The 18477-nt window shown below is 46.8% G+C and overlaps 1 long non-coding RNA gene across 1 annotated transcript; it reads left to right on the top strand.

The window, feature by feature from the left end:
• Positions 1-11298: 11298 nt before the first annotated feature.
• Positions 11299-17143, top strand: LOC106590559 (uncharacterized). The gene is made up of 3 exons (XR_001325067.1): positions 11299-11453; positions 15511-15611; positions 17096-17143. It is a non-coding gene; the product is annotated as an uncharacterized lncRNA (long non-coding RNA).
• Positions 17144-18477: the final 1334 nt, after the last annotated feature.

The raw sequence follows: 18477 nt of genomic DNA, 5'->3' as shown, positions 1-18477 counted from the left end.
GTCCTTTAGTAGTGGTTTCTTTGCAGTAATTTGGCCATGAAGGCCTGATTCACCCAGTCTCCTCTGAACAGTTGATGTTGAGATGAGACTGTATCTTGAACTCTGTGAAGCATTTATTTAGGCTGTAACTTATCCTCTGCAGCAGTGGTAACTCTGGGTCTTCCTGTGGTGGTCCTCATGAGAGCCAGTTTCATCATAGAGGTTGATGGTTTTTGCGACTACACTTGAAGAAACTTTAAAAGTTCTTGACATTTTCCACATTGACTGACCTTCACGTCTTAATGTATTGATGGTCTGTCATTTCTCTTTGCTTATTTGAGCTTTTCTTGCCACTCTTACCTTGTCACAACATAACTGATTAGCTCAAACGCATTAAGAAGGAAAGAAATTCCACAAATTAACTTTTAACAAGGCACACCTGTTAACCTGTTAGGGCTAGGGGGCAGTATTGACACGGCCGGATAAAAAACATACCCGATTTAATCTGGTTACTACTCCTGCCCAGTAACTAGAATATAGAAAAGGTTAACTGAAATGCATTCCAGGTGACTACCTCATGAAGCTGGTTGAGAGAATTGCAAGAGTGTGCAAAGCTGTCATCAAGGCAAAGGGTGGCTACTTTGAAGAATCTCAAATATAACATTTTTAGCTGGAGGAGGCGAGAGCGGAGTGATGAGGAGAACTAGGGAGCTGGAGGAGACGAGAGAGGAGGTGAAGAGGAGAACCAGGGAGCTGGAGGAGACGAGAGAGGAGGTGAGGAGGAGAACCAGGGAGCTGGAGGAGATGAGAGAGGAGGTGAAGAGGAGAACCAGGGAGCTGGAGGAGACGAGAGAGGAGGTGAGGAGGAGAACCAGGGAGTTGCAGGAGGTGAAAGAAGAGGTGAGGAAGAGAACCAGGGAGCTGGAGGAGACGAGAGAGGAGGTGAAGAGGAGAACCAGGGAGCTGGAGGAGACGAGAGAGGAGGTGAGGAGGAGAACCAGGGAGCTGGAGGAGACGAGAGAGGAGGTGAGGAGGAGAACCAGGGAGCTGGAGGAGACGAGAGAGGAGGTGAGGAGGAGAACCAGGGAAATGGAGGAGACGAGAGAGGAGGTGAGGAGGAGAACCAGGGAGCTGGAGGAGATGAGAGAGGAGGTGAGGAGGAGAACCAGAGAGCTGGAGGAGACGAGAGAGGAGGTGAGGAGGAGAACCAGGGAGCTGGAGGAGACGAGAGAGGAGATGAGGAGGAGAACCAGGGAAATGGAGGAGACGAGAGAGGAGGTGAGGAGGAGAACCAGGGAGCTGGAGGAGATGAGAGAGGAGGTGAGGAGGAGAACCAGAGAGCTGGAGGAGACGAGAGAGGAGGTGAGGAGGAGATCTAGGGAGCTGGAGGAGACGAGAGAGGAGGTGAGGAGGAGAACCAGGGAGCTGAAGGAATAGAGGGCCTGCTGGAACTACATAGGAGTCACAGATAGACAGGTACTAATCAATCAACAAAACGTTGAAATACACACACACACACACACACCTTTTGTCTGCAAATTGAATCTGATTTAATTCAGTGGCAAACACTGCTTGCTGGCCTGGTAAAAAGTCCTCATTAAACCCAGACAGAGAAAGAGAGCGAGAGATAGAGAGAGAGAGAGAGAGAGATGGGGAAGAAAGAGAGAGTGAGAGAGAAAGAAAGAGAGCGAGAGAGAGAAGAAGGATGAAGCCAGAAACTGCAGGAGTTCAAGTGGATGATTGAAACATCTGCAGACCGCTGGTCCCAATCACACTCAGACAGGAGAGAGGGATGAGAGGACAGAGAGAGAGAGAGAGAGAGAGAGAGAGGGAGAGAGGGAAGGAAGGAAGGAAATAAGGAGGGAGAGGATATTCTACTGTCTAGTATATATCCTCATATTTATGTCACAGGTTTGTGGCACGAAGCAAATACAAGATAGACTCCTCCCACAGGAAGCTGCTTCAAGACAAATGCTCCAACAACAAAACAGGTTTCTGGGATTTAAAAAAAATCTATGTTTTACAGGTAATGTTTGTGTACTGTGCAAATAACACAACCACGGACTGTTTGACTGAAACCAGCCCTGCAGTGTCACGAGGAGGAATATGCCACGTCACACATGAGCCCCTCCCACCGCTGCAGAGGAGCTGGTTTACGATTCGCTGACTGTGAGATGATTGACGTGGCACATTCTGGTTCTATGACCCACCGCTCCCTCGCAACCGTGGAAACACTTCTATGTAAATATGTTTAATTTGACGAAGACGGGAGGAAAAGAGCAATAGCAAAGGATACTGGAGGAGAGGAGAGTCTGATAAGGGAACGATGAAGAGAGGGAAGAGTAGAGGAATGACAGCTGGTGATCTATTGATATAGGAAAAACCAGGTTAGCTGTAATACCATACTGTTTTCAAAACCAGTGGATCTGAGTTGCTACAAAGGCACCATTCTAGCCCTGTCTTTTGGCGTTTAAAGATGATGAAATCCTCAGCATATATTTCTGGTTTAGACCCTGGAGTGAGACATAGCCGCCCTCAAATCCTCCTCCAAACACCACAAACACACACACAAACACACACTCCCATCCACCTCCATTATGCCCTATAATCCCATTACACAGGCTATCGATCCCCAAACGGTTGTTCACCGGAACACAGACAACCAAACACATTGTCATCTGCACTGATCTTATCTCTTATTGTTCTATAACCCCCCCCCACACACACACACACACACACACACACACACACATGTACAAATACAGACACACACAAGCAATCACAGATACATACACTCACACTCCCAGCTCTGTGTCTTCATTGCCAGCCAGTGTAATATGAATTTTAAATGCAGCGTAATAAAAAGGCAGGTAGAAGCAGGAGATAATGACTGGTGTTGATCAGTGTGTATCACACCAGATGCCCTGCTAGTCTGAGCATTAGAGACAGTCCTAGCCCCGGGCCAATGTACCCATGTAAATGAAACACTGCCAGAGGGAGGGAAAGTGTGTGTGTGTGTGTGTGTGTGTGTGTGTGTGTCACATCACTGTCTGGAAGTAAGTCAGAGGCCCATCTGATGCAGTTTCCCCAACAGTCTCTCCACATGAACTAGGATGATACTCTGTACTCAGCCAGGACACAAAAGAGTTATGGATCTGTTCCTTACATCAATAGACATGGTTACTATGAAGCTTTACTGCCCACGCTCTATAACTGAAATAGTGTTTCTAACAGAGTTTCTGTTGTTTTGGGTTACAGTGCAGTCCACTCTCCTAACCTTTACCTGTGTGTGTGTGTGTGTGTGTGTGTGTGTGTGTAAACAGGCAGCCCATGCAGCATTAATTGCCCTCCTTCGATGGTCAGTGTGAGAGAGGTTATATTGAATTGATTCCTGCTGAATGTGAACCTCAACCTGAGATGCAGCTCTACATGTTTTCTCTCTATCGATTATTCAGATTCATAACAAATGTTTACCTTGAGGTTCAGCAATCTACCCAAAATAATAACAAATAAAACATGTTTTGTTTGTTGTTGGTGAAATATTTCAAGGTTGCCGTTGCCTCTTTAATTTCCTATGGATGCAATTTAAACAGTTTGGATTATACAAACCATAAATGAATCATGGATTTATCAAGTGTTGATGTTTTCAGTTTTCATTCTCCCATCATTTTCTCTCCAGTTCTCCCAACACCATCACTGCGTATGTCACTAAAAGCATTATAGATAATCTCCAATGCCCCCAGCATACACCCATTTCAATCTTATATTAACCAGCACACACTCACATGCAAACAAACACATACACAGACTCACACACAAACATACTAATGCACACAGATGACCTGGAGTTTAGCATTCCATATTGTATCCTGACTGAGTGGCAAATATCGTCTAAAACTGTGTTTTTAAACCCACAATGAATAAAGGTTTTCCCAAAATGTGTCTTTTAAGCAAATGGTGTTTCGCTGAAAAACAGACATATAGAAATGTTTTTACTAAAGAGTCTCAGCCTTTATATGTTTTATAAACACACTAGATATGCTAAACCTACCAAGTGTAGGACAAGATGATTTTATTATATTTAGATATGATAGAGAGAGAGAGAGAAAGAGAGAGAGAGGGAGAGAAAGAGAGGGAGAGAAAGAGAGGGAGAGTGAGAGAAAGAGAGGGAGAGAAAGAGAGAGAGAGATAAAGAGAGAGAGAGAGAAAGAAAGAGAGAAAGAAAGAGAGAAATAAAACGATTGAATGGATGGATGCGTGGTTTGTGTGAGGTGTATAAGGTGAAGACTGCCATCTATTGACAGGAAGAGGAAGTGTTTCCATTGTGTGACAACAAAGCCTTGTTTTGACAAGGTTCTCCATGGCTTTGTCTGCCTTTAATGGGAAGCTATTTGAATTGTTCTCTTTTTATTACATTTTTGGTGAATTTTATTCAACTATTTATTTTGATTGAATCTACGGTTCATTACTATTCTCTTTGCTACGTTCTACATTATTGTGTTCTGAAATGCAGGAGTGTTAGTTTATGGGTTCCTGAGCGGCACAGCAGTCTAGGGCACTGCATCTCAGTGCAAGAGGTGAGACTACAGTCCCTGGTACGAATCCAGGCTGAATCACATCCGGCTGTGATTGGGAGTCCCATAGCGTGGCGCCCAGCGTCGTCTGGGTTTCGCTGGGGTGGACCGTCATTGTTCATAACTGACTTGACTAGTTAAACAGTTGAAGAATGCATTACACATGAAGCCCCACTTACATTTTCATGTAAATATGTATGGGTTATTAGTGGTGACATATGAAAATCATTTAGAATTTATATAAGTAATATTCAGGGGAAGTTTGAATTAATTTTTCAACTGACAAACATCTTTCAAATGTGGTTTCATTTTGCTCCATATGTACATTCATACAATACTACTCCCTGTTGAACTGAAGCCATTAGTCTTTATGGGAAGTCTCTCTCTCTCTCTTCAGCCCTCTTTCTCCCTCCTATCTCACCCTCTCCTATCTTTCTCCTCCTCCTTTCTCTCTTCTCTCCCATCTCCCCTCTCTCTAACCCTCGTTCCCCTCTCTTCCCCTTCCTCTCCACTTCCCCCCTCTCTCTGTCCCCCTCTCTCTCTCCCTCTCTCCCCTCTCTCTAACCCTCGCCTTCCCCACTCTCTTCACCTCCCTCCTCCTTTCTCCCCCTCCCTTTCCTGCTCTCCTCATTTTCTCTCTCTCTCTCTCGCAGTGCATGCTGGGAGTTTTTGGGAGTTTGAGTGTTTGGTGTGGAGGGCTCTGTCCTAACTAACTTTCTTGATTATTTTCTTTACATGGTATTTTCTATGGTGGAGGGTTAATGCAATATTTGTTTTAGTGGTATCCACAGCTTTTTCAAAGTTAGGGTGGAAGAGGACAGAGTTAGTTTCCTGGGGTTTGGAAGGTGTGGTGTGCGCGGAGGAGATGCTGTCGATATGGCATGGATTCAGGTGTGTTCCTGAGAATGGAGTTAAGGTGGAGGAGGTTCTGCTCACGGTCGGTGAACAGGTAGGAGCTGAATTTATACATTCTGCTTCTAGAATGAACAAAGCTGTGGTTGTGTTCATGAAAAGAGCAAATTTGGTTGGTAGGCTAATTGCCAGCGGAATATTTGTAAGGGATGTGTTGGTGCCAGTTTCGCCCCTCTCTACCCCTTCGACAAGGGTAGTAGTTGCAAATTTCCCTCCGTTTATTACTGATGATCAAATCAGGAAAGAGCTGAGTCGTTTTGGTAAGTTTGCTAGCGGTTTTCGTGTACTGTTGGCAGGTTTTCAGGCAGATGCCTTTAAGCACGTTGTTTTATTCCGGAGGCAAGTGTTTATGTTTCTGAACAACAATGATCAACAGCTAAATGTGCATTTTAAAGTGAGGCATGGGGAGGGGCTCTATGCAGGGTTTGCCAGCACAGATAGTCTACGGTGTTTTGAGTGTGGGGATTTGGGGCATAAGACATTTGCGTGCCCACATAAAGGCCGTAGACAAGGTGAGGGTACAAGCGCCAGTGGGGGAAATCGAGGTCAAAGTGCAGGGGGTAATGAGATGCAGACAGCAGAGGCTGGGCCTAGTCATGCCAGGGATGGTGGTGTAGATGAGGCTGGGCCTAGTCATGCAAGAGATGGTGGTGTAGATTAGGCTGGGCCTAGTCAGGCTAGAGATGGTTGGGTAGCTGAGGCTGGGTCTAGTCAGGCTATGGATGGTGGTGTAGCGGAGGCTGGGTTTAGTCAGGCTAGAGATGGTGGGGTAGCGGAGGCTGGGTTTAGTCAGGCTAGAGATGGTGGGGTAGCGGAGGCTGGGTTTAGTCAGGCTAGAGATGGTGGTGTAGATGATGCTGGGCCTAGTCATGCTATGGAGGGTGGTGTAGATGATGCTGGGTCTAGTCAGGTTATGCTAGTGGATGAGGAGAGTATAGTGGGGAAGTGTAAGAGACTAGGGGGGGAGGAGGAGGGTGTCAAGCGGAAAAGGAAAAAGGGTGTGGTCAAAGGCACCATGGAAACGTTGCCTGTTGCTGTGGGGGATGCCCTGATGAGAGAGGAATGGCAGGTGGTCAGGGTGGGAGATAGAGATGAGGAGGAAAGTGAGTCTGAGGATGAGGAGTTATTTTTCCTCTTCAATGGGCCCGGAGCTGACAGCCAGTCAAGCAGAGGGGTCTAAGTACACGTTGAGGGAACTAACAAGGTTCCTGAATGAGACCAAGGGGAAAAAAGTTAATATTGAGGCTTTTTTTTCTGATCCAAGAAAGTTTGTAAGATCAGTACAACATGCTATGAAAAATGAGGGGCATGGTGTCCTCTCACCCAGGAAACGGTTTAGGTTGAGGAAGTGGGTCACAACAGTGCGTAAAGGTTTACCTTCAGACACTGTTTAGATGTATATTTTCTTTCTGACACTGGGGCTTTGCTATTGGTCTATTTCTCTGCTGGCTTTTCTCCCACTCCTTATGGAGACTCTTCGGGTAGGCTCGCTCAATATAAATGGCGCCAGAGATGCGGGAAAGGGGAGTGTGTTGGGTGAATATGTAAAACAAAAAAAAGTACAGGTGTTGTTTCTGCAGGAGACACATAGTGATGTGTTGAATGAAGTCGATTGGGGGCTCTGGTGGAAAGGGGCCAGTGTTGAGCCATGGGACAAATCTTAGTGCAGGGGTGGCAGTCCTTTTTGCACCGGGTCTGTCTGTAAAGATTTTCTCCTCAAAGGAGGTGTGTAGGGGTAGGCTGCTTGTTGTTAAAGCAGAAATTAACAACATGGGTTTTGTCTTTATAAATGTGTATGCACCTAATACAGGGAGGGAAACAGGGGTTCTATTTGGGAGTCTTAGACACAGGAACTCTCACAGGTAGCGCCTGAGGAGACGCTGGTGGTCGGAGGGGACTGGAACTGTACAATGGATTTTACAAAAGACAGAAATGGAGAAGAGCCTCATTCAGTGTCAGTGGGAGTGTTAAGGGACATTATTAATCAGTTCGACCTAGTGGATGTTTGGAGAACTAAACATCCAAACACAAGACAGTATACATGGGTGAAAGTTTTTGGGGCTAGGGTGAGTGCAGCCCGACTTGATTGGTTTTACATGTCTAGGAATCGGAGCAATAGGCTGTTGGGTGCTACCGTTCTCCCGGTGGGGTTTTCGGATCATCACATAACCATGGCTCGGCTGTCTATTTCACCAGGGCCCCGGCAGGCATCTTACTGGAAGTTCAATGTAAAGCTCTTACAAGATGTCACTTTTTGCTCAGGTTTCCAGACCTTTTGGGAAAGGTGGGGGCAGCGAATGGTGGGATGTGGGGAAGTCCAAATTTGGCTTTTCTGTCAACAGTACACAGCTCTCTCATCCTCAGAAGCTATGAGAGTATTGGGGGAACTAGAGCGTTGTATTAGTGAGCTGGAGGTAGATATGGTGGGGCAATGCAATATAGGCCTCCAGGCTAATTTAGGGACCTGGGCAGTTTTTTCCAGGTTAAAGCAAAGGGAGCACTTGTAAGAGCTAGGTTCTCCATGCTCAAGGAGATGGATGCTCCCAGCTCCTTCTTCTTTGGTTTGGAAAGACAGAGCAGTGAAGCCAAGGGTATGCATTGTCTACGGCTGTCTGATGGGCGTTCCTCTGTTGTCCCATGAACTGGCAGAGGCCGTAACCCAGATGTCCCCCGGTCGTGTACCGGGGGTTGATGAACTCCCAGTGGAGTTTTCTAAAACATTCTGGGGAATAATTGGATAAGACTTCTTTTGCGTGTCGCGTGAATGCATCGGGGTAGGAGAGTTGCCGATGAGCTGCCGTCGGGCGGCTCTGACTGTCCTGCCCAAAAAAGGGGACTTGTGTGAACTCAAGAACTGGAGGCCTGTGGCATTACTTTGTGCGGTCTACAAGATATTTGCCAAGGTCCTCTCTAACAGACTGAAGTCCCATTTGGACTCGATAGTACATAAGGACCAAACATATTGTGTACCGGGACGCTCAATCACGGACAACTTGTTCTTAATTAGGGACATGTTGGACTTGTCGAGAGGTTCTAATGTGAACTTTGGACTGGTCTCTTTAGATCAAGAGAAGGCTTTTGATAGAGTGGACCATGAGTATCTGTTTAATGTGATGTCTGTGTTTGGGTTTGGGAAGAGCTTCTTGACCTGTGTGAAGCTGTTGTATGCTGGGGCGTCATGTATGGTTAAGGTGGGAGGGGGGCTCAGTAGGCCAGTCTGGGTGAGACGGGGCATTAGACAAGGATGCCCTCTATCTGGGCAGTTATACACACTAGCCATTGAGCCTTTTTTTAGGACTGCTACGCAGGAGACTGCAGGGAGTGTGCTGGACAGGCATGGAAGTGGTGACAGGAATAGCAGCGTCAGCATATGCAGATTACGTTTCTGTGATGGTCAAGATATGCAGGCACTAGAGACTAGTCTGAAGGTGTACGAGGGAGCTTCATCAGCTAAGGTAAACTGGGGCAAGAGAAAAGCTCTGTTATGTGGGGCATGGGGGGATATGGCCCCTCCTCTGCTTCCAGGGGGTTTGCAGTGGGGTTGTGAAGGGCTTAAAGTGTTGGGGGGGTGTACCTGGGCTCCGATAAGTGGGTCAGGAAGAACTGGGAGGGGCTGTCACAGGCAGTGGTGTCTAGACTGGCCAGGTGGAGGTGGCTCCTGTCCCAAGTGTCATGTAGAGGGAGGGTGCTGATAATCAACAACCTGGTGGCATCTTCCCTGTGGCATAAACTGGCTGTCCTCAACCCCCCCGCCGGTCTGCTGCAACGCAAGCTGGTGGACTTCTTCTGGTCGGGCCATCGATGGCTGAGGGCGGCAGTGTTGCACATGACCGTCCACGAAGGACGACAGGGCCTGGTGGAACTGGAGAGCAGGATGGCTGCTTTCCGACTAAAGGCGGTGCAGAGACTGCAGTACCATACTGATGTTGGCTGGAGGGAACCAGCATGCGCGCTGCTGAGAAGAGCTGGCGGATTAGGGTTGGACCGGCAGTTGTTCCTCATGAAGCTGGAGAGGCTGAGTACAGCAGGTCTCTCAGATTTTTACTGGCAGCTGCTAAGGCCCACATGAGAAGGGGGTGTGGAGCCTGGGCTGTGGGTGTGGGAGGAGCCTATCTTCCACAACCCAGCCATCCCTTTGAGATCGTCTCAGTCGGCCACCCTGCAGAGGCAACTGATGGCAGGGGGTTTACAAAGGCTGGGTGACCTGAGACTGCTGGGAGAGGAGGGGTGGAAAACCCCGGAAGTCCTGGCACAACAAACAGGAATAACATCTCTTAGGCTGCTGGAGAAACTCCTGGAGGAGGTCCAGGAGGCACTGTCTGAGCCGGTAAGGGGGGGTGTTTGAGTGGCCAAAGGGGGAGGGGCCACCAATGTTTCCGCCACTGCAGGTGACGGCAGAGACTGGAGACTGGCAAGGGGGTCTGGAGGACTTGTTAGATTTTAACTCTCCGAGCCTGGGGGAGTTTGAAGGGGTGGGCGGTAAAGCCCACTACAACCTCTGCATTAAGGTAAGGAACATTAGGAGCCTAACAGGAGTGAGGACACATCAGTGGCAGGGGGTATGTGGGACGGAGAGTATGGTGGGTTTTAGATGGAGGGGGCTTTACAAACCCCCAGTACCAAAGAGGTCAGGGGACCTCCAGTGGAGGGTTCTTCATGGAGCCACTAACAGCTGGTTGGTACAGGTTGAACCGGGAGTCGGGCAGGGGTGTCCTTTCTGTGTAATGAAAGAAACTGTGATTCATGTGTTTTCTCTGTGTGCACCAGGTTAATGCCATTAATGTCTCTGTTGGAATGTCTGTGTGAGAGGTTGGGGGAAGTTTTTACTGTTGGGATGTTTATAATGGGATACAGGTATTCGAGTAAGGAGAAGGCCAAATGTGTTTTGTTGAATTTTGTGTTTGCTCAGGCAAAGTTAGCTATTTGGCTAACAAGGAGGAACAGGGTCAAAGGTGGGGGGATAACAGACCCTTTACTATTGTTTAATGGGATGGTCTCTGTGTGCCTTAGGGTTGAGTTTGAGTTCAATAAAATGATGTTTCAGGAGATATGGTGTGTTGGGGGGGGCTGTCTGTATAGCTGGGGAAGATGTTTCAGGAGATATGGTGTGTTGGGGGGGCTGTCTGTATAGCTGGGGAAGATGTTTCAGGAGATATGGTGTGTTGGGGGGCTGTCTGTATAGCTGGGGAAGATGTTTGAGGAGATATGGTGTGTTGGGGGGCTGTCTGTATAGCTGGGGAAGATGTTTGAGGAGATATGGTGTGTTGGGGGGCTGTCTGTATAGCTGGGGAAGATGTTTTGGATATACGGTTGTAGGAGTGGGTATTGTGATATTGGTTTGTATCATGTGGTTGAGGGAAAGGTGAGTATGGTACATGTATGCAGTACAGGATATATTTGGGGTTTTTATTTTAAGGGGGGGGGGGTGAGTTTTAAATGAAATGAGAATGTTTTAGTAAAGAAAGACAACAAGTCAAAAAGTCTCTCTCTCCGTCATGTCGTGGAGAGGAGGTTCAGCGGTGTGAGAGAAGGAAGACAGGCAGAGGAGAGGAGGTATCTCTGGGAGTTAACACAGGTCTTCAGGTCTCAGACAAGGTTACTTGTCACGCAAGCATTACGCATATGCCCCCCTCCCTCCCCCACACACACACACAATATTTGTATTTCATTGATATATTATTGAATGTGCATATTGGTCTGCACCGTACCATACGTGAGGTCACCAAGTTCAAAGTTCACAGGTTGACCCGTGTCTCATCAGCATTTTGATGACATCAGCATTGACACAGCATAAAATGGCTGGTGTCTGAATGTCTGTCCGTCCGCAGAGCTGTGGTTGTGGTCTACAACTCTGCCAGTATGGTGACCTCATAATTACATTAATGCAGCTTCTCTCTGTCTCTCTCGCTCTCTCTCTCTGTTGTTAACATCCATATGGGCCTTATAGCTAAGAGGAGTCAGTCTGTATGAGAAAAGAGTTCCCAAAGGGTAATTATTCAACTTAACATGAACATGATGCTAAATGGATTTCAGATGTTTCTGGGAAGTTCCCCATCCCACTCTCCCCTCTCTCCCCTTGCTTCTCCCTCTCCACCCATTTATCCCCTTCTCCTTCCTCTCTCAGCTCCCCTCTCTTCCCTCTCTCTCCCCTTGCTTCTTCTTCTTCCCCCATTTATCCCCTTCTCCTTCCTATCTCACCTCCCCTCTCTTCCCTCTCTCTCCCCTTGCTTCTCCCTCTCCACCCATTTATCCCCTTCTCCTTCCTCTCTCAGCTCCCCTCTCTTCCCTCTCTCTCCCCTTGCTTCTCCCTCTCCACCCATTTATCCCCTTCTCCTTCCTCTCTCAGCTCCCCTCTCTTCCCTCTCTCTCCCCTTGCTTCTCCCTCTCCACCCATTTATCCCCTTCTCCTTCCTCTCTCAGCTCCCCTCTCTTCCCTCTCTCTCCCCTTGCTTCTCCCTCTCCACCCATTTATCCCCTTCTCCTTCCTCTCTCAGCTCCCCTCTCTCCCCTCTCTCTCCCCTTGCTTCTTCTTCTTCCCCCATTTATCCCCTTCTCCTTCCTATCTCACCTCCCCTCTCCATTCCCAAAATACTTACCCCATATGTTTTATTGTGAGCTTTGAGTGATATAGTCAGTGTGTAACAAACTAATATGGACAGCACTCCTGAATACTTTCCTGCATAAGCTATAGTTACTATATCATCACTATATCATATTGGTGTATATTGAGATTGAACGGTGGTGTATATTGAGATTGAACGGTGGTGTATATTGAGATTGAACGGTGGTGTATATTGAGATTGAACAGTGGTGTATATTGAGATTGAACAGTGGTGTATATTGAGATTGAACGGTGGTGTATATTGAGAATGAACATTGGTGTATATTGACACTGAACATTGGTGTATATTGAGACTGAACGGTGGTGTATATTGAGACTGAACATTGGTGTATATTGAGACTGAACGGTGGTGTATATTGAGACTGAACGGTGGTGTATATTGAGACTGAACGGTGGTGTATATTGAGACTGAACGGTGGTGTATATTGAGACTGAACGGTGGTGTATATTGAGACTGAACGGTGGTGTATATTGAGAATGAACGGTGGTGTATATTGACAATGAACATTGGTGTATATTGACAATGAACATTGGTGTATATTGACAATGAACATTGGTGTATATTGACAATGAACATTGGTGTATATTGAGACTGAACATTGGTGTATATTGACACTGAACATTGGTGTATATTGACACTGAACATTGGTGTATATTGACACTGAACGGTGGTGTATATTGACACTGAACGGTGGTGTATATTGACACTGAACGGTGGTGTATATTGACACTGAACGGTGGTGTATATTGACACTGAACGGTGGTGTATATTGACACTGAACGGTGGTGTATATTGACACTGAACGGTGGTGTATATTGAGACTGAACGGTGGTGTATATTGAGACTGAACGGTGGTGTATATTGACACTGAACGGTGGTGTATATTGAGACTGAACGTTGGTGTATATTGACACTGAACATTGGTGTATATTGACACTGAACGTTGGTGTATATTGACACTGAACGGTGGTGTATATTGACACTGAACGGTGGTGTATATTGACACTGAACGGTGGTGTATATTGACACTGAACGGTGGTGTATATTGACACTGAACGGTGGTGTATATTGACACTGAACGGTGGTGTATATTGAGACTGAACGGTGGTGTATATTGAGACTGAACGGTGGTGTATATTGAGACTGAACGGTGGTGTATATTGAGACTGAACGGTGGTGTATATTGAGACTGAACGGTGGTGTATATTGAGACTGAACGGTGGTGTATATTGAGACTGAACGGTGGTGTATATTGAGAATGAACAGTGGTGTATATTGAGAATGAACAGTGGTGTATATTGACACTGAACATTGGTGTATATTGACACTGAACATTGGTGTATATTGAGAATGAACAGTGGTGTATATTGACACTGAACATTGGTGTATATTGAGAATGAACAGTGGTGTATATTGACACTGAACATTGGTGTATATTGAGAATGAACAGTGGTTGTCACGACTTCCGCCGAAGTCGGCTCCTCTCCTTGTTCGGGCAGCATTCGGCGGTCGAAGTCACCGGCTTTCTAGCCATCGCTGCTCCATTTTTCATTGATCCATTTGTTTTGTCTTGTTCCCTGCACACCTGGTTTTCATTCCCTAATCAATCTACATGTATTTATTCCTCTGTTCCCATCATGTCTTTGTGTGAGATTTGTTTCGTGTTACGTGTCGTGTTGCTATTTCTGGTGTGCGGTTATTCCGTGTTTTATTTCACGAGGTATGTTTATTTGCTTGTACATATTATTGTGACTGTTTGCGCGTTTTGCACTTTGGCATATTGGCTGGAGTTTTTTGACACAGTGGCGTCCGTCTGTTGGTTTCTCCTGCCTAAATGAAGTGTGTGCCTGTTCACAACTCTTTGCTCTCCTGCACCTCACTCCACTCCCAGTACGCACATCAATGACAGCGGTGTATATTGAGACTGAACATTGGCAGTGCATTTACACTTTATTTGTAGGTGTAGTACAGGCTATAGTAGATGTATACATAGCTGTCCTACACACTGAATGTACAACACATTAGGAACATATTTAGCTGTGTAGTGCCCAGTCAGTCAAACAATGTTGTCCATGGGGTCTGCTCTGGGGATAGCTGCTGTGGGGATAGCTGCTGTGGGGATGGCTGCTCTGGGGATGGCTGCTCTGGGGATGGCTGCTCTGGGGATGGCTGCTCTGGGGATGGCTGCTCTGGGGATGGCTGCTCTGGGGATGGCTGCTCTGGGGATGGCTGCTGTGGGGATAGCTGCTGTGAGGATAGCTGCTGTGGGGATAGCTGGTCTGGGTATAGATGCTGTGGGGATAGCTGCTCTGGGGATAGCTGCTCTGGGGATAGCTGCTCTGGGGATAGCTGCTCTGGGGATAGCTGCTCTGGGGATAGCTGCTCTGGGGATAGCTGCTCTGAGGATAGCTGCTGTGGGGATAGCTGGTCTGGGTATAGCTGCTCTGGGGATGGCTGCTCTGGGGATGGCTGCTCTGGGGATGGCTGCTCTGGGGATGGCTGCTCTGGGGATAGCTGCTCTGGGGATAGCCACCCTAGTCATGGACTGTTCTCTCTGCTACCGTACAGCAAGCGGTACCGGAGTGCCAAGTCTAGGTCCACGAGGCTTCTCAACAGCTTCAACCCTCAAGCCATAAGACTCCTGAACATCTAATCAAATGGCTACTATTTGCATTGCCTTTCCCCCCAACGCTGATGCTACACTCTGTTATCTATGTATAGTCACTTTAACTCTATCTACATGTACATATTACCTCAATTACCTCGACTAACCGGTGCCCCCGTACATTGACTCTGTACCGGTACCCCCTATGTAGCCTCGCTTGTTATTTTACTGCTGCTCTTTAATTATTTGTTACTTTTATTTCTTACTTTTTTAAGGTATTTTTTTCTACACCTGTTATATTTGGCGCATGTGTCAAATACGATTTGATTTGATTCGCTCTGGGGATAGCTTCTCTGGGGATGGCTGCTCTGGGGATAGCTTCTCTGGGGATAGCTTCTCTGGGGATAGCTTCTCTGGGGATAGCTTCTCTGGGGATGGCTGCTCTGGGGATAGCTTCTCTGGGGATGGCTGCTCTGGGGATAGCTTCTCTGGGGATAGCTTCTCTGGGGATGGCTGCTCTGGGGATAGCTTCTCTGGGGATAGCTGCTCTGGGGATAGCTTCTCTGGGGATGGGGTTGTCGGGAGCTTGAGGAAATGGTCATCATTTGCTGTATTGATCCAGTAACCACGGCAGCCAGTCTCTATCGAGACAGAGCAGAAATAGACCCCTGATCGATCACATTCGTTCTTACTGACACTATTCGGCCTATTTCCAAATCAGTTCCTAGGTCCTTCCTTATGTGCTATCCCCTTCCCTAAGCTCCCTACTACTGTGATGTTTACCTGTGTGTGTGTTTGTGTGTGTTGCATCTGACAGTGGAGCGATTGGAGAGGCAGTCTGCAGAGCTGAGACTGGCCCCACAGCAGCCATGGAGAACACATTCAACACACGGAGATAACCACACAGCACCGGAACAGGTACACACACACATTCTCTCACTTCCTCTATCATCTCTCTCCTGTCAGTGGAAAGTTGAAATGTTGAATCATTAAGTCTTGACACCCCCCCCCCAAATGTTCGCAGCAGTCTACGGCATTGCAGTGCTAGAGGCATCACTACAGACCTGGGTTCGATCCCGGCCTGTATCACAACCGGCCTAGATCGGGAGTCCCATAGGGCGGCAGACAATTGGCCCAGCGTCATCTGGGTTAGGGGAGGGTTTGGCCAGGGTAGGTCGTCATTGTAAATAAGAATTTGTTCTTAACTGACTTGACTGGTTAAATAAAGGTTAAATAAATGAAATAATCTCCATATGGCATTGATGTATACATGATGGATATGTGGAGTAACTAGCTCAACTCTAGATTGGTTTTCTTCATCGAATCGGACTGAAAAGTATGTTTAAAAGCCACAGCTGCACACACACACACACACACACACACACACACACACACACACACACACACACACACACACACACACACACACATCATTGGTTGTGTGTCTCAGCATGGGCCCATTTCCAATCAAAGCGCTGGGGTCAGCAGTAAGGATGTCTCTAGAACTGTTTTCTCTAATCACTAACTGATTAGACATTTCACACTGAGACAGACCTCATCAGAATCCTTCATGTGTTCAGTCACACATCTATGCAAGTTTGTGTGTGTGTGTGTGTGTGTGTGTGTGTGTGTGTGTGTGTGTGTGTGTGTGTGTGTGTGTTTTAATGAGAGTCTGAAGTTAAGTTTTGGCTAGTTGGCTTTAGCGTCCAGCAGAGACATAAACATGTTGATATCTCTGATGTCCATCAGATGTTGTTTTTACTGGAAATATCAGTTCCCCATCTGAAAAGTTTAGGTCTAACTTGTATTATTCAATGAAAGAAAGTGAGGACCTAACCAAATGTTTCTACTGGTTCTTTTAACTATCTGGGAATTATGGACTAACGTTTGGCAGAGGACTCTAAAAAGTCCTGTTTTGTTGTCTGTGTGTGTGTTTGTGTATAGCCACTGTCCAGGTGATAAATATGTCCCTAGGAGGGGTGTGTCACTTGAGTGGGTTGAGTCACTGACGTGATCTTCCTGTCCGGGTTGGCGTCCCCCCCCTCGGGTTTGTGCCATGGGGGAAATCTTTGTTGGCTATACTTGGCCTTGTCTCAGGATTGTAAGTTGGTGGTTGAAGATATCCCTCTAGTGGTGTGGGGGCTGTGCTTTGGCAAAATGGGTGGCGTTATATCCTGCCTATTTGTCCCTGTCCGGGGGTATCGTCGGACGGGCCACAGTGTCTCCTGACCCCTCCTGTCTCAGCCTTTTTATGCTGCAATAGTTTGTGTTGGGGGGCTAGGGTCAGTCTGTTATATCTGGAGTATTTCACCTGTCTTATCCGGTGTCCTGTGTGAATTTAAGTATGCTCTCTCTAATTCTCTCTCTCCCTTTTTCTCTCTCCTTCTCTCTTTCTCTCGGAGGACCTGAGCCCTAGGACCATGCCTCAGGACTACCTGGCCCGATGACACCTTGCTGTCCCCAGTCCATGCTGCTGCTCCAGTTTCAACTGTTCTGCCTGCGGCTATGGAACCCTGACCTGCTCACCAGACGTGCTACCTTGTCCCAGACCTGCTGTTTTCAACTCTCTAGAGACAGCAGGAGCGGTAGAGATACAAATGATCGGCTATGAATAGCCAACTGACATTTACGACTGAAGTGATGACCTGTTCCACCCTCTACAACCACTGTGATTATTATTATTTGACCCTCCTGGTCATCTATGAACATTTGAACGTCTTGGCCATGTTCTGTTATAATCTCCACCCGGCACAGCCATAAGAGGACTGGCCACCCCTCATAGCCTGGTTCCTCTCTAGGTTTCTTCCTAGGTTCCGGCCTTTCTAGGGAGTTTTTCCTAGCCACTGTGCTTCTACACCTGCATTGCTTGCTGTTTGGTGTTTTCGGCTGGGTTTCTGTACAACACTTTGTGACATCAGCTGACGTAAGAACGGCTTCATAAATACATTTGATTGATTGAAATAAATTTGATTGTCTAGCTGTGGGCTGATCAAACCTGATGAGGTATTGTGATGAATCAGGGTGTAATGGTGTCTGAAACGGCCTCGTTACCTGATGGACAACCATTTTATTATTAAATGATTTTAGAATTACCTCTATAAGAGGACCATTTCACTGCCAGAGCTATTGGTGTGTGTGGCCTCTTCTATCTTCATCTCACAGCTCACTAGGCAGCAATCCTGTGCTTCATTTGAGAGAGGTGACAGTTGGTCAGGCAAACTGGCCACTCGGTCTGACACACACACACACACACACACACACACACACACACACACACACACACACACACACACACACACACACACACACACACTCTCGCACTGAAATATGTGACGTGTGTCCTTAAGAACATGTGCCAATATGCCAAATTCAGGAGGCACAACTAGGGATATTTAAAACCGCTAGTAGGCTATGTTCCTGTTTGTTTGTTTACCTGTCAAGTGCCAAAGTCACTCCTGGCCATATCAACAGCGATGGTAGGCTGTAAGCCTAGCTATATACATTTGAGAGCACTCCTTTCTCTTCATATTGGATCTTTTTCAGCACTTCTGAAAAGTTTTGATGTGCATAAAATTCTCCATAGTTAATATTATATGCCTGTAACTGTATTTAGACATATCTTATTTTAAACAAGTTGTTTAGAATATGATTCTAATTATTCACTGTCTTTTCAGGTCTTATCAATAGTGAATTTAATCGTGCTTATTGATCACGTTTGGAGCACGTTCTGATTGGCCAGCGAAGGGTCAAGCCTTGACACACCTTCAAATTGTTTCTTTATCCA

The sequence above is a fragment of the Salmo salar genome, chromosome ssa29, assembly GCF_905237065.1.
Source record: "Salmo salar chromosome ssa29, Ssal_v3.1, whole genome shotgun sequence".
In the NCBI taxonomy this organism is placed as follows: domain Eukaryota; kingdom Metazoa; phylum Chordata; class Actinopteri; order Salmoniformes; family Salmonidae; genus Salmo; species Salmo salar.
This window is presented reverse-complemented; position numbering and strand designations above follow the sequence as displayed.